This window comes from Meleagris gallopavo, chromosome 1, assembly GCF_000146605.3.
Source record: "Meleagris gallopavo isolate NT-WF06-2002-E0010 breed Aviagen turkey brand Nicholas breeding stock chromosome 1, Turkey_5.1, whole genome shotgun sequence".
Lineage (NCBI taxonomy): Eukaryota > Metazoa > Chordata > Aves > Galliformes > Phasianidae > Meleagris > Meleagris gallopavo.
This window is the reverse complement of record NC_015011.2, coordinates 177,112,268-177,124,931: the sequence shown is the minus strand read 5'-3', so window position 1 is coordinate 177,124,931 and position 12,664 is coordinate 177,112,268.

The following is a 12,664-nucleotide window of genomic DNA, read 5'->3' as shown; positions in this document are numbered from 1 at the left end:
CAGCGGCACGCGTGGGGCGGTGGTGCCAAAAGGCAGCGGGCGAGCCCAGCCCGCTCAGCAGCGCGCTCCTTTGACGCGAGGTGTGTTGCCGTGTGTTGTGTGTGCAGTTGCCGTGTCCTGTCTTCTTGGTCTATGAGGAGCGGAGGTGTCATTCCTAACTGGGGGATCCTGAGTTACGCAGTTAATAGTTAATGTGCTTCAGAAGGCGCTGGGTGTATGGCACGGTCTTCTCAGCTGGAGGGAGAATAGCCATCCACGTATGTGTGGGTTCACAAAGCGGGACGGTGCTCCCTCTGCCACTGTCTCTGTGCTACCCAGCATAGAGCAATCCAATGAGTTCACTCTATCCAGGACAGCCTTAGATCTTGATGAACAGTCTTGGTTTGTCTGGTGATGCTCTGAGGTGAGCTTCTATCCCAGCAAAGTGTAATGTAGCAAGCAAACTGAAGTTCTTGCATGCTGACATGCTAAAGACAATTTGTTCTCTCAGTACAAAGTTTGCTGTTTCAGTATGCTTACATTACTTCGATAGGTAGGTGGTTTTGTATTTTCTCTCTCTCACCTCTTTATCTTTTTTATTTACCAGAACAGTGTTGAGAAACCCAAAACTATTACTTTCTTCTAATGAAGATGGCTGAACCAATCACAGATATCCCAACTCTCCACAGACCTTGCTATGTCCCTGGTTTCTGCCCAGTGTGGCAGCTCTGCTCTCACCTCACAAACATCTATAGGGCAGCAGTCACTCGGCAGTCTTAGAATAAACATTCCCATTCCTAATCCTTTAGATAGTTCTTATGAGGTCCTAATAGGCAGAGATCTATAGAAACTACTTTTAGGCATTGTCCAACTCAATAAGCTTTGAAGAAATGTGGTCTTAGGATGTAAATGCGAAGAGAAGTGGAGTTTATTTAAGGTATGCAATTTCAAAACAAACTCTATACATTCAACCAGACGGAGCATGAAGGATTATCCAGACCTGACTCATCTGTGTAGATTGTGCACTTTAGGCTGAATGTTGAGCTGAGTGATTTCACTGCTCGCTTTGCTGGGTTGTACCAGCTTTTAAACATGTTATTGGTATTCTAGAGCTGTTTTTCTTGGAAAGAAACTAGGCTAGCAGTTGATGAGACTTGAAAAGATTGAAGACTTAGTTCAATAGTTGATGAAACCGTCTGCTGTTCAATTTTAAATAGGTAGGTCAAAAGCATTACAAAGTTTTCTGTACTGTCATCTTACATATCCTACATGCGGCTGAAAATATTCCTGAAGTGAACTGGAACAAGACAAGTAAAAGTCACCTTGAGCTGAAATGAGGAACTCGCTTGATCCAGGTTGTTTCTTGTGCTCAGAAATGGCTGTGCGCAAGCAGCTCCGTCCTTAGGAGAAGGGATATGTGCTGCTTAGGGCAACTTCTTACATTACTGTCATCATCGAGTCTTGTTCAGTATTTTCTGCATCAGATCCCTAGCTTCTGGCTTGAGGAAGTATAAAGAAATAATAATAATTAAAAAAAAAAATCTACCCTTCCATGCTTCCCATCTGTGGAGATTTTTCATTAGTTACACTTTCTTTTTTAATTACAACAGATCCTAATCTGATTATTTTCTTTTCCAGCCTCAGCTTCCAGCCCTCCTCTTAGTCTGTACTTTAATTTATTCTTAAAAGCTGAAATAATTGAAAAAGAACAACAATAGTCAGAGGGAGGGGGTTGGGAGGGGGGGCGTTACAGTAATTAAAGCGATGGCTGGAAAACAAATGAGGTTATGATGTAAAACTGAACCTTTTTCCTGTTCCGTAAATATTACTCTGCTGCTTTTGCTGTTCTGTGAAGCAGTGTCCCACGTGCAGCTAGGAAGTAGTGCAAAGGGGTTTTTGTGATTGGGGTTTTTTTCTTAAAGTTATTCAAGATATTTCCTCATTCACTCATTTCCGTCGTGTTTGTTGCCATGGCAGCTGGCCAGTGGCCTTATTAGCCGTGAGGTGGTTACACTTCTTGTTTGTGTGGTACTGGAAACTACACTGGAGGTACCAGAAGAAGCAGATGTTGCACATTGACCTTAGTGAGTGGTTTCTGTGAACAGAATGAAATGTTTCTGTCCTTGGACTGAATTATTGTGTAGTTATGCATTATATCGCTTATTGTGTGCTGTATAGCTATGTTTAAAATGCCTCCTGTCTTCCAGCACACTAAATATTTGCAGTGAGTGTACAACCACTGCCATATGTTTGGAATGAGTAACCCATTAATTGAACCAGGCCGATTTTATGCTCAGAATTGTCACTTATTTCATTTCAGTTACTACATTGCATGTTAAAAGTAGTGTATGACAACAGCAGAGATAGGATGGTGAAACAAGAAGTGGAGTCATTTTTCATACCTCCTGGTCATTTCCAGTTAGCACACAGATAGAAAATCAATTGTAATCTGCTCATAATCGCCCTCCTGGTAGAATTATGAGGTATTTCTCTCTCAAATTTTATTTCTCTTTTCCCTCTTCCTTCTGCTTTAATTATTTCCCCCCTTGCTGTTTTTCCTCTATACGTCATGTGGAATAGGAGTTTGAGGGGGGAGGTATGGATGGATGTTTTCCCGTGTAAAGCTCTGCATTGCTGCGGAGCAGCCTGAAACTCTGTCAGAAGGCAAGTTCCATGCTCTAGTGTTTATTGATGAGCAGAAGTTGGTGAAGGTTTTCCTAACCTCGGGGCATTGCTCTCTTTACCTGTTTCCATATTGATTATTTTAGGCTAGATCACATTTCTTGTATAAGACTGAGCTCATCCTACCAAAAATTCAGATTGCATTTTGCTTACTGAAGTGCTGGACTCTGCACCTGACACTTTCCCATCCTGCAAGGATGCTTTGCCCCCAAGTTCAGGAATTACTTCAGCATTTTGATAAACTCTAGCTCCTTTCATTCTTGAATGCTGGAATGCTGCAGAATTCAACTGTTCTGAAAGAGTAATTGGGTTTTCAGCCCTGGACTGGTATAGTCCCATCTGGAAAGATGTGGATGACCATTCTGAAGCTTGAGGGAGGAGAAAAACGTCTCTCCCTCTGCAGCTGCTGGCTGTGTTCTGCCAGGCTCTCCTCGCACTCTGCCTGGCTGTTGTAAGGCTGTTTTCTCTTGATTTATGACACCAGGGTAGCGCTCTGGGTTTCACATACATCAGCCTCCTCCTTGCCAGGGGAGATGTCTGTTTATGTGTACCTGTGTGTGTATGTGCACACAGATGAAGAAAAAAATGCTACAGGGGTCTCTTGACCTTTAAATGTAGAAAGGTCATATGATGAGACTCAGGAAATGCCGCTCCCACTGCCTTTGTTTGAGCCCAAAGTATTTAGGGGCTAAAACAGAAGGGTCTGAGTTCTTTTAGGATAAATACGTGTAAAACTTCTGCAAGATTGTACAAACTGTTTAACACACATTCTTATAAAATGTGGTTTTCTTGAGGGTGGGTAGAGAGGAAAAAAAAAAGCCATGTTGGGAAGGAGAGGTTTTGCTTAAATGGAATTTGGTATTTTGAGAGAAGTGAGGAAGAGACAGCACAACACTAAGTGGTTGGGAGTGAAGGAGAGTTTAAAGGTCATTAGTAATCCTCCCAGTGGCAGAAATACAGTAATTTCTTTTGGTATGAAAGGAATGTCTTAGGAGGAGGTTGGAAGTTACAGAGTAGTGCCCAAGACTGGGAAAGTGAGTGAAGCTGGAGGTGCTGAGCAGTAAGCATGCCCCTGCTGCTACTGCGAGTACCTGGCAAGCAGTCTGCATGCTGCAGGCAGCGAGGGCTCCGAGGCTGGAAAGAGTCCGAAACCCTGGAGTGCTTCAGTAATTGACAAAAACTGTCAAGACAGTTCCTAAAAGGCCATTTGTGTGAGCCGTCCTCCCATCTGAGCTATAAAAAGTGATGTGTTGAGAAATCAGTGAGTCAGCTCTTGAAGAAGATTGCCATAAAACTTTGAAATTTTGCGATGAGTTGAAAATTTCTGTTCTGTTGTGACTTAGAGCTTTTATCTGAGAGTTCATGAAATGTGGCACTTGGGCTGAGACTGGCTGGAGGGGGCAGGCTCCAATTCTGTTAATAGAAACTACTGTCCTCGTTTACTTTTGTTCTGCAAACTGGTGCTACTGTCATAGCTGCTATCGGCAGCTTTCCTGTTGCATTATAATTGGTGCCCGGATTTGGATAGCTCTCTCAAATCCATCATCTGTAAAGCTGAGTTTGAACCGCTCAGTTACCTCATCTTTCCTGCACAAAGCGTTAAATCCTCATCCTCGATGAGAGACACTTCCGCTATGAAGTGCCATCAGTGCTTTCTTTCATGGAGCTCTCCACTCTATCAAAGGGAGGCTCTGAGAGCCTCACAGATTGTAGCAGCATCCCCTAAGGCCTTCCCAGTTTAAAACATTCAATTCGTTTGAAAACCTCAGATAATCTGTCCCATCAATCCCAGTACCTATTGTTCGTCTTGCTGAACGCACCTCTGGAAGTGGTTTCTCCTGGCCATCGAAGGGCTGTGATTGCAGATGCCCAGGGCAGTGCCTGGGCTCACAAGGCTCCAGCAGCTGCTCTGGGGTTGTTGCTGCTGTCCTTGCTGGCTGCCAGCTGAGCCGTGAGTTGGACTCGTGGCTGTTTCAGAGCTGTCGCAGTTGGATTACAGTCTGAGCTTCCTGAAGTTGTTGCTGAGCTACAGCCCATACTTACAGCGGAAGGATGGAAATCAGAGTTTTCTGCTTTAGCTCTAGTTTCCTCCAGACACTCACTCACCTGGCTGTTGGTAGCTTTTTGTGGTAGCTGTTGCATGGAGGATAATAACATCTGATATCATGCATACATTGGCAAAGCCTTCAGCGGGTTCCAGGAAAAAGGTCGTGTGGCTCATGAATGCATTTAGTAGTACCCACTGGCTGGAGTTTGACCTCATCACCAGAACTCATTCAAAGTTCAGTCATTGTTTCCTCTGAACTCTCTGCTTTCTTCCCTGAATGTACCATCCCTTGTGTTGTGAGTAGCACTTGGTAACATCCCCTTGCCTGATGAGTTATGAGAGAAACTGCAGTTCTTCCCAGAAGTTTAACATGTCCTTGCGTTGTGGAATGACACAGTCAGCATTTTTCCAAGACTCAGAATAACTGTGCTTGAACTTTATTAAAGTTTAACTCATAGTTCCATGCGTGGCTTCCCCATGAGGTTTTGTTCAGTGTTTGGTGGTGGTCTTCCATCTGATTAGTTCCATACAACGGGCAACTTTCATGAAACCAGCTTGTAGTGTAGCTCAGAAGGAACTGCATGTAACACCAAAATCCATTATTCTTTGAATTCCGTCAAGATGGGACAGAACATAGAAGTGACTTTGCCTATTTCTCTGCTGATGAGAACACCTTGCTAAGTTTCAAACAGTAGCTTTTTACACACGATATATGGAACTTCAGACAAGGAAACCCTTTATTGTGAGAACAAGCGTTGTCAAGATGCTGATCTTTCTGTTCTCTATGTACAGAAAGCAGTTTGAAATGTTCATCTGCATCTTGGATTCATCAGTGTGCCTTTGGGAGCACTGGGAGGAAGATGTAGCAGAGGGCTGAAAGCAGATGCCTCCAGTGGGCATTGCAAGTAGAGGTTAGTCCATCTGCTGATGCGGAATGCTTTTGTGGAAAGGAAAGCCTCATTGCCTGCTAAGTGCAAGATGATGTTGCAAGAAGAGGTAATAAGGCCAAATGTGCTGCATTAGCAAGCGTGCAGTCAGTAGATTGAATAGTGATTGTTTGCATCTTTTTAACTTGGGGGCTTGCCTTTGGAGCACCATGTCCAGTTCTGGACTCTGAAGGATAGCAGAAGATACGGCCTTACTGGAGGGAGTGCTGAGAGCAGCTGCCAGGGTGGGTGAGGGCCGAGGTACTCGTCTGCAGAGAGGCTGGGACACTTAAATGTGTTCAGCCATGGTAGGGAAAGTTGAGGGAGATCTTATTGCTCTCTTCAGCTACATAGCGAGAGGATGTGAAGAAGACAGAAATATTCTCTTCAAAGGCATGCACCAAAGGAATAACAGCCAGTAGTTGCAATTCACAGAATGAGAGCTCTCAGGGCCAAAAAGGCTTGCAGTATATTATTCTTAATGAAGGAATCTGTACCAGGTATTCATTTGCAGGACAAAGATCTGGTCTGCTTTCCAACTTTAAAAATAAAACCACAACCTATGTACTAAATGTAGAAGAAATTTTGTCTGCAATATTCATTTCTAATTTAAAAGTTGCAACGCTCTGAGCTTAGAATGAAGTGAACCTGGGACTCCAAAGACCTAGAAAGATTATGTAAAATCACTAACAGATGGTTTGTCTTTTTTGATATATTAGATAATTAAATGAAAGTGGGCAAGCTGTTTTGTTAATATATAAAATACTAGGATTTCAAAGACACAATGTGTGTAGCTTAGTTACAAACTTCCTGGTGGGCTCTCCTGATTTCAGGAATACAGCAAACCTCAAGAAAACCCCATGCCCAAGTGACAGGTACTCTGATAGGCTGCTGTGTAGCTATTTTCTCTTAATTTATTTTTGAACTTGGATTTGCAGCTACAGTAACCTACTTACTATAGAGTCTGCCTATTGTTGCTGCTTGTCAGTTCTATTAAAAGCTTCTCCAGAAAGTAAGAAAGAATTATATACTAAGTGTGTCTCAGCAAACCATATTTGCCAGCTCTGTCTTTCTTGCTTCTTAACTTTAAAATCTGGGTGAAGATTTGGACCTTAACATACTTTTCTATCTTTTTATCCCAATAAATTATAAGGTTGAAAGTCATGCAGAAAATCTGCTGCTGGCAGCTCCCTCGCGGAGGGCTCCAGTCCAAAATGACAACTGCAGCAGCATGCTACAGGCACAGGAATTGTCTCTCAAACAGGCATAACCCTGTGAAGCCATTTAGGGCTACACAAAATCCAACCAACACCTTGAACTCCGTCCAGGAACCCTGGAGATTAAGAGCTGTGTTGCCAGCAGCATGACCTGGAACACAACCTGTCCGTGTCGCTAGATGGTTTGAGAAGCCTATTTTCCTCTGACACTCCTTTCAAACTCTTAATAATAGCATGGCACAGATAAAAGATGTGAGGTTGACTAGAGAAGTCTCTTAAATTTGTATTTAAATGAAGGGAATACTTTTTTTTTCACTTAACCATGTTAGTTTTGTTAGAGGATTTTCTTCTGACAGAACAAATTTGAATAGAAGTACTTTGCTAAGCATGATGGCGTACACTTTGTACAGTTGTAGGCATTGTCTGGACGCCCAATATTGTCACAAGGAAAGTTAATTAGGCAGTTCAGATTTTCATGTTCAGAAAACACCCAGACAGCGTGACTCACTCTGGAAGTGGGAAGAGATCAAATCCAACATGTATCACCGGAAACTTCTTTTTAGCTCTAGAGTGATTTCTATCTCGGTGTCTCTCCTTCAATTCGTAAGTAATAATAATAAAAGTTAAGAACTTTAGCAGTGTGGTCTTTGGCAGTGATCTTAAGCTAATTGTCCTTTGGTTTGTGGCGGAGATGTGCAGTGTTGTCCTGCTGTCAGTGGCTCGGCTGCCATCTTGGGGCATGCAGGGACTTTGGGCATCTTCTGTCCTGCAGCCACCTGGAGAGCTTTCTGATAGAGCTGGAAGGACTAGATTGAAAGTGGCTTTTCTTGGTTTTCTTTAGCAAGCTGGGTAAAAACAAGACAGACCCTTCAATCTGGGATTTGGTAACTATTGGCGGGTGATTTTTCTCTTTTTTCTTTTTTAAGGATTTTTAATCTGGGTTTTCTTAATAACTTAAGATATTTTAGGCACTTGCACCACCAGAAAAGGCAGACAAAAATATAAGATATTGGGTTACAGTGCATTTCTAAAGAAAATGCACAAAACTGTTAGACTTGCACACAGCATTGGTGGTGGCTGTTGTGTTTTTCCGTATTTGTATTTTTAAAAGGAAAAAAAAGACATTTTTCTTTCTGTCAGGATCTGTATCAGGGAATAGTGCAGAAGTAAGATTCACAGTATTGCGTAGGCCTTACAGTCTTTTACTCCAGTGGGAATTGGACATACTGAAGAGAGTCCAACAAAGGGGCACCAAGATCGTTCAGGGACTTGAGCATCTCTCCTGTGAGGCTGAGAGCTGGGACTGCTCAGCCTGGAGAAGGGGAGGCTCAAGAGGATCCAATCAATGTCTGTAAATCCGTGAAGGCAGTGTGCAATGAGAACAGAGCCAGGCTCTGCTCAGTGGTGCCCAGTGCTAGGATAAGAGGCAGTGGGTACAAACTGGAGCACAGGAGGTTCCCTCTGACCACCAGTAGCACTGCTGTGCTGTGCAGGTGACGGAGCACTGGCGCAGGCTGCACGGAGACTCTGGGGTCTTCCTGGAGCTCTTCCAAAGCCACCTAGACGTGGCCCTGGGCACCCTGCTCTGGGTGACCCTGCTGGAGCAAGGCTTGGGTCAGAGAGACCCAGAGGTCCCTTCAAACCTCAGCGATTTTGTGATGCCGTGGTTCCATGGAGAAGCGTTGCTCTAGTTTTGTGCTCAGTCCATACTGATTGTCTGGCAGGCTTATATCAGAACCTGCAGGCCACCTGGACCCCTTTGAGGGTTATGGCCTGGAGGGGAACGCCTCTCTGCTTTGTTAAATGTTAAGTGTAACTACAGGCAGCTGAGTCTTCTTTCTGGAAGCGAAATAACTCTTTGCTGCTTGTTTCAACGTATTTGGAGATGGTTTTATACATTATTCTATAGAGAAATTGTACTACATTTTAAAATGTGTTTGATAATTGTAATTATTTTTTTCAAGGCTAGTCATCTTCCCTAGGCAAAGCATTACTCATCTTTATCATAACACCAGTTGTTTTTCTGAATTCCAGGGAATTTTTTGCTGGTCATTTAATTCATTCCTCTGCATGGAGTGGCGGTGGGTTTTTGTTTGGCTTACTGACCATGTAGGTACAGCCCACACCATTTGCCTTTCCTCAGAACTAAGCAGCCTTCTTTCCAAGTGTTTTACTTGAGACAGTTGGTACCACTCCAGTTGCTAACTCATAAAGAAAAATTTTTGTTTTTCTTCCACTTCATGATCTGAAATATAAGCACTTCCCTTGCAGCTCCCCAGGACAATAGTAAGTGTAGGATATTTCGCCATGACACAGCAGTGGGCTTTGTCTCAGTATACAACCTTTGTCTCTATTTCATACATGCAGTGGTATGTGATTGATTTAACTTGTACAATCTATTCTTGCAAATGCATCATTTATAACTGGATGCGTAGCATAAAGTTCTACAATAAAAGATAATGAAATGCTGTAATAAGAAATGCTGTCTTTCTGATTGCTGCAACAATACCACTTGAGTTACAGAATGACCATTTTGTATGCTTGCATAAAATCATTTCTTCTTAAAAAACAGCTTTGTTTTCATGTTTGAAATGAGTAGAGTTGGCTGCAAGTAGCAGCTATCTTTTTTCTTTCTGATTTTTGTTTATAGTAGCACTTCCCCAATAAATTCAGCCTACGCCATCTGAATTTATCAGGTGTTCAGCTCTCTCCTCTGGCCCATGGGACCCCTCAGCCATGCAGTTCAACCCAGTCCCTGATTGTCCTGCCATGTCCAGCCAGCCAGCTCGCAGCTTTGTGTTTCCTTACTTTTCAATCAGATGGTATTAGGGACCTGACGAGCACTGTTTGTGACGTCTGATCTTTAGGAACCTCAAAAAATAGATGTTTGGAGCTTCCTGATCTTGAAAGACCAGAAATTGGAAGAGCTGCCAAACGCTTTATTTTGGTGACTGGATTTAATTTACTGACTGTTTGTGTTTTAAAGGTGGCAACAGGAGATTGCGCAACTAGTCAAGTTATTGGATTTGCAGGTTTTAGCCAAGCAGAGCTTTCTTTGTTCATTTGCACCGTGTACTTCCTAGTGATGCTGTTGTAGCCTATCACAGATGTGATGGGAGATCCACATTGTTTCTGACTAAGGTTTCTTTGTTGACCACCTCATTCATAGTTGGAAAGCTTTGCTGTCGTTGCAGACATGATTTAATAGGATGATGTGATGTCTTGTAAGCCTTGGGCAGCACAACGTTTAGGGATGAGCTGAGAAAATTCTTCAGGTACAGGTGGCTGCTTTAAGTAGCTGACATCATGCAAGGAGTAGAATTAGAAAACATTTTCTTAATTCATGCAACTGCAGCCTGCTGGAATATTTGATATAAATGAATATAACATAAGTAATTAAGTTCAGTCATAGTGCAAGAGTGAAGATTTATCAGCAGCTGACAGTCAGAACTGATTCTGTGAAGACATGAGGTTGGAGTGTGGGAAGTTGTTTGGTGGTGTGGGGGTGTTTGGTTTTGTGCATTGTTGTTTATTATTCTACTTGTTACTGTAGAATGCATTAGGCAAAGGCAAAGAAGGCTTATTTGCAAGTAAAATAGCAAAGCTCATACCCTTATTTTTAAGGCGGGTTCTCACACTGGATCACAAATTTGCCTGAACTGTGAAGTTCTCAGCATGTTACACATGGACATAACTGGTACCTTAAATACCAGAAATGCTTATTTTGGCTGAGGGTAGCACAGAAAATGCCTGGCTCTAGTTAGGGAGATCCTGAACTGATGTCTGATGCCAAGTGATGCTGTGTACAGCTCGTGGGCATAGGTGAACCGGGCTGCCTTCTTATTTTGCCTACAGGAGTTTTAATATGCTTAACGTTATCCAGTACCAGCAACTGAGGTAGTCTAAATACCGCAGCAGGGTCTGATTAGCTTTTTCAGATCACTGCTTTTATTTGCTGTTCGCAAAGAGGCTTAATCCAGTGCTGGAGATCAGGCTTCCCACTGGGCTCGTGGGTAGCTTTCCCTCGGCCTTTGTGCTACAGTGGCAGAAATCAGTGAGGAGCTCCTCCTGCCACCAGCTGAAGGGCTGTGAGGCAGCGGCTCTGCTGCTGGCCATGGGCAATGTAACCCAGGGAAAGCAGAGCGTGGGCTTCTGCTGGGCAGCGTGCTTAGCAGAGTGTGTGATGAAGCCATCAGTGCAGTAGTACAATGGCATGGGATTTCAGTATTTTTAATTGAGCTTCGAGCTTTGCTGCTGTTATGTGGCACAATGTGTGCGCTGTGGGGCCTGTTGGATTGGGATGGGTGGGCAAGGCTTGGCTTTGGGTTTAGGTTTCAGTAGGGCCTCCATGAAAATAAAACAGAACATACAACGTGCTGGCTGTGGCCACGCTCCTGATTTCCCGGCAAGCATTGCATCACTGCAAAGCAACAGGAAGATCTTGACATCCTGAGCAGGGCTGTGAAATAACAGGGAAAGAAGCTTTGTTCCAAACAAATATGAGTGGCTCGCAGACAAAGGGTGCTTCTCAGTGCCTTCCTATCGAGTGTCCTAACGTTTCAGCGCCACTGCATAAAAATACTCTTTGTTCCATGTATTAATATTATTTGGGGTTGCTTTAATCAATTTTGCCTTCCAGCAAAACTGAAATACACCCACAAATCCGGCTATAGCTCTGCATAAGTGCACATCTTTTACACTTATTGACCGATGTACAAAAGTGTCAGGAAATTCAGAAGGCAGTTTCTGAATACTTTTCATTGCTTGGTGTGAGCTCCTTTCATAGCTCTTCACACATTGTACCAATATGATTAATTTTGCTAACAAGAAAAGGGGAACGCAAATAGCTAGTGATGGATTTGTTTCTCTTCAATACTTTTATACAAAGGAAGTTTCCTGAATAGCCTTTATATTTCTTAGGAGTGTTTTTTTATATTATCATTATTATGATAGAACTCACAACTTTTACTACTCAAAAATAATTCCTTTCTTTGTTTCATGAATTAGAAACAATGAGGAGAAGCCAAAGTCTGCCCAAGCCAGGTGTTTCTTGTTGGCAGCCTGCTCCCTAATGACTCTGGCTCTCATACAGCAGCTGCCTGCTAGCCTCCTTTGTATGGCCCATTGTTGCTGCACACCCCTCGTTAATACACATGCTGCCCGGGGCAGCCCCTGTGAATGACATCAACTTGCTTATCTTAGAAACCCCAAACCTGATGCAGGGCGGGGAGGTTGCCTTGCATCTGCCTAGCCAACTAATTGTGAGCACCGCGGGTTGTGATTGGCTCCCCTTCCTCTCGGTAATAGGTTAAGCAAAGACATTGCGGGTCCATCTGTTCGTCCATTCATTGTTCTGCTCGCTCGCCTCAAGTCTGCAGCTGAAATCGTGTTAAGGAGTTGCTTCTGGAACAGCTACAAGAAACCAATGCCTGTGTGCCTTCCAGCGAACGTAAGTATAGGGGCTTCTCTCTGCAGAAATGGGACATTTCGCCTTTCGGATGTTCCAGCAGGTCAGGGTGCCTTCTGACAACGTGAGCATGTGTGTCAGCAGAGATTGGCACGCTTTGGGCATCTGGAAGAAAAGAGAGGAGAAAACATATCTGAAGACTTATCTTAAAGTGTATTCAGGAGCGGTCTTCCAGCTCAGTCCAGTCTGTCAAGGAACTTCTAAGAGCATTGGAAATTGTATGTTTCCAAGAATTTGGAAATGGCAGGCAGTACCCATCAGTAGAACCAATTTTATTGTAGCTCCCTTGGAGGTAAAGGAAGGTTTTGACTTCGAGTTATCATTCTTTTTTTCTTTCTTTCTTTCT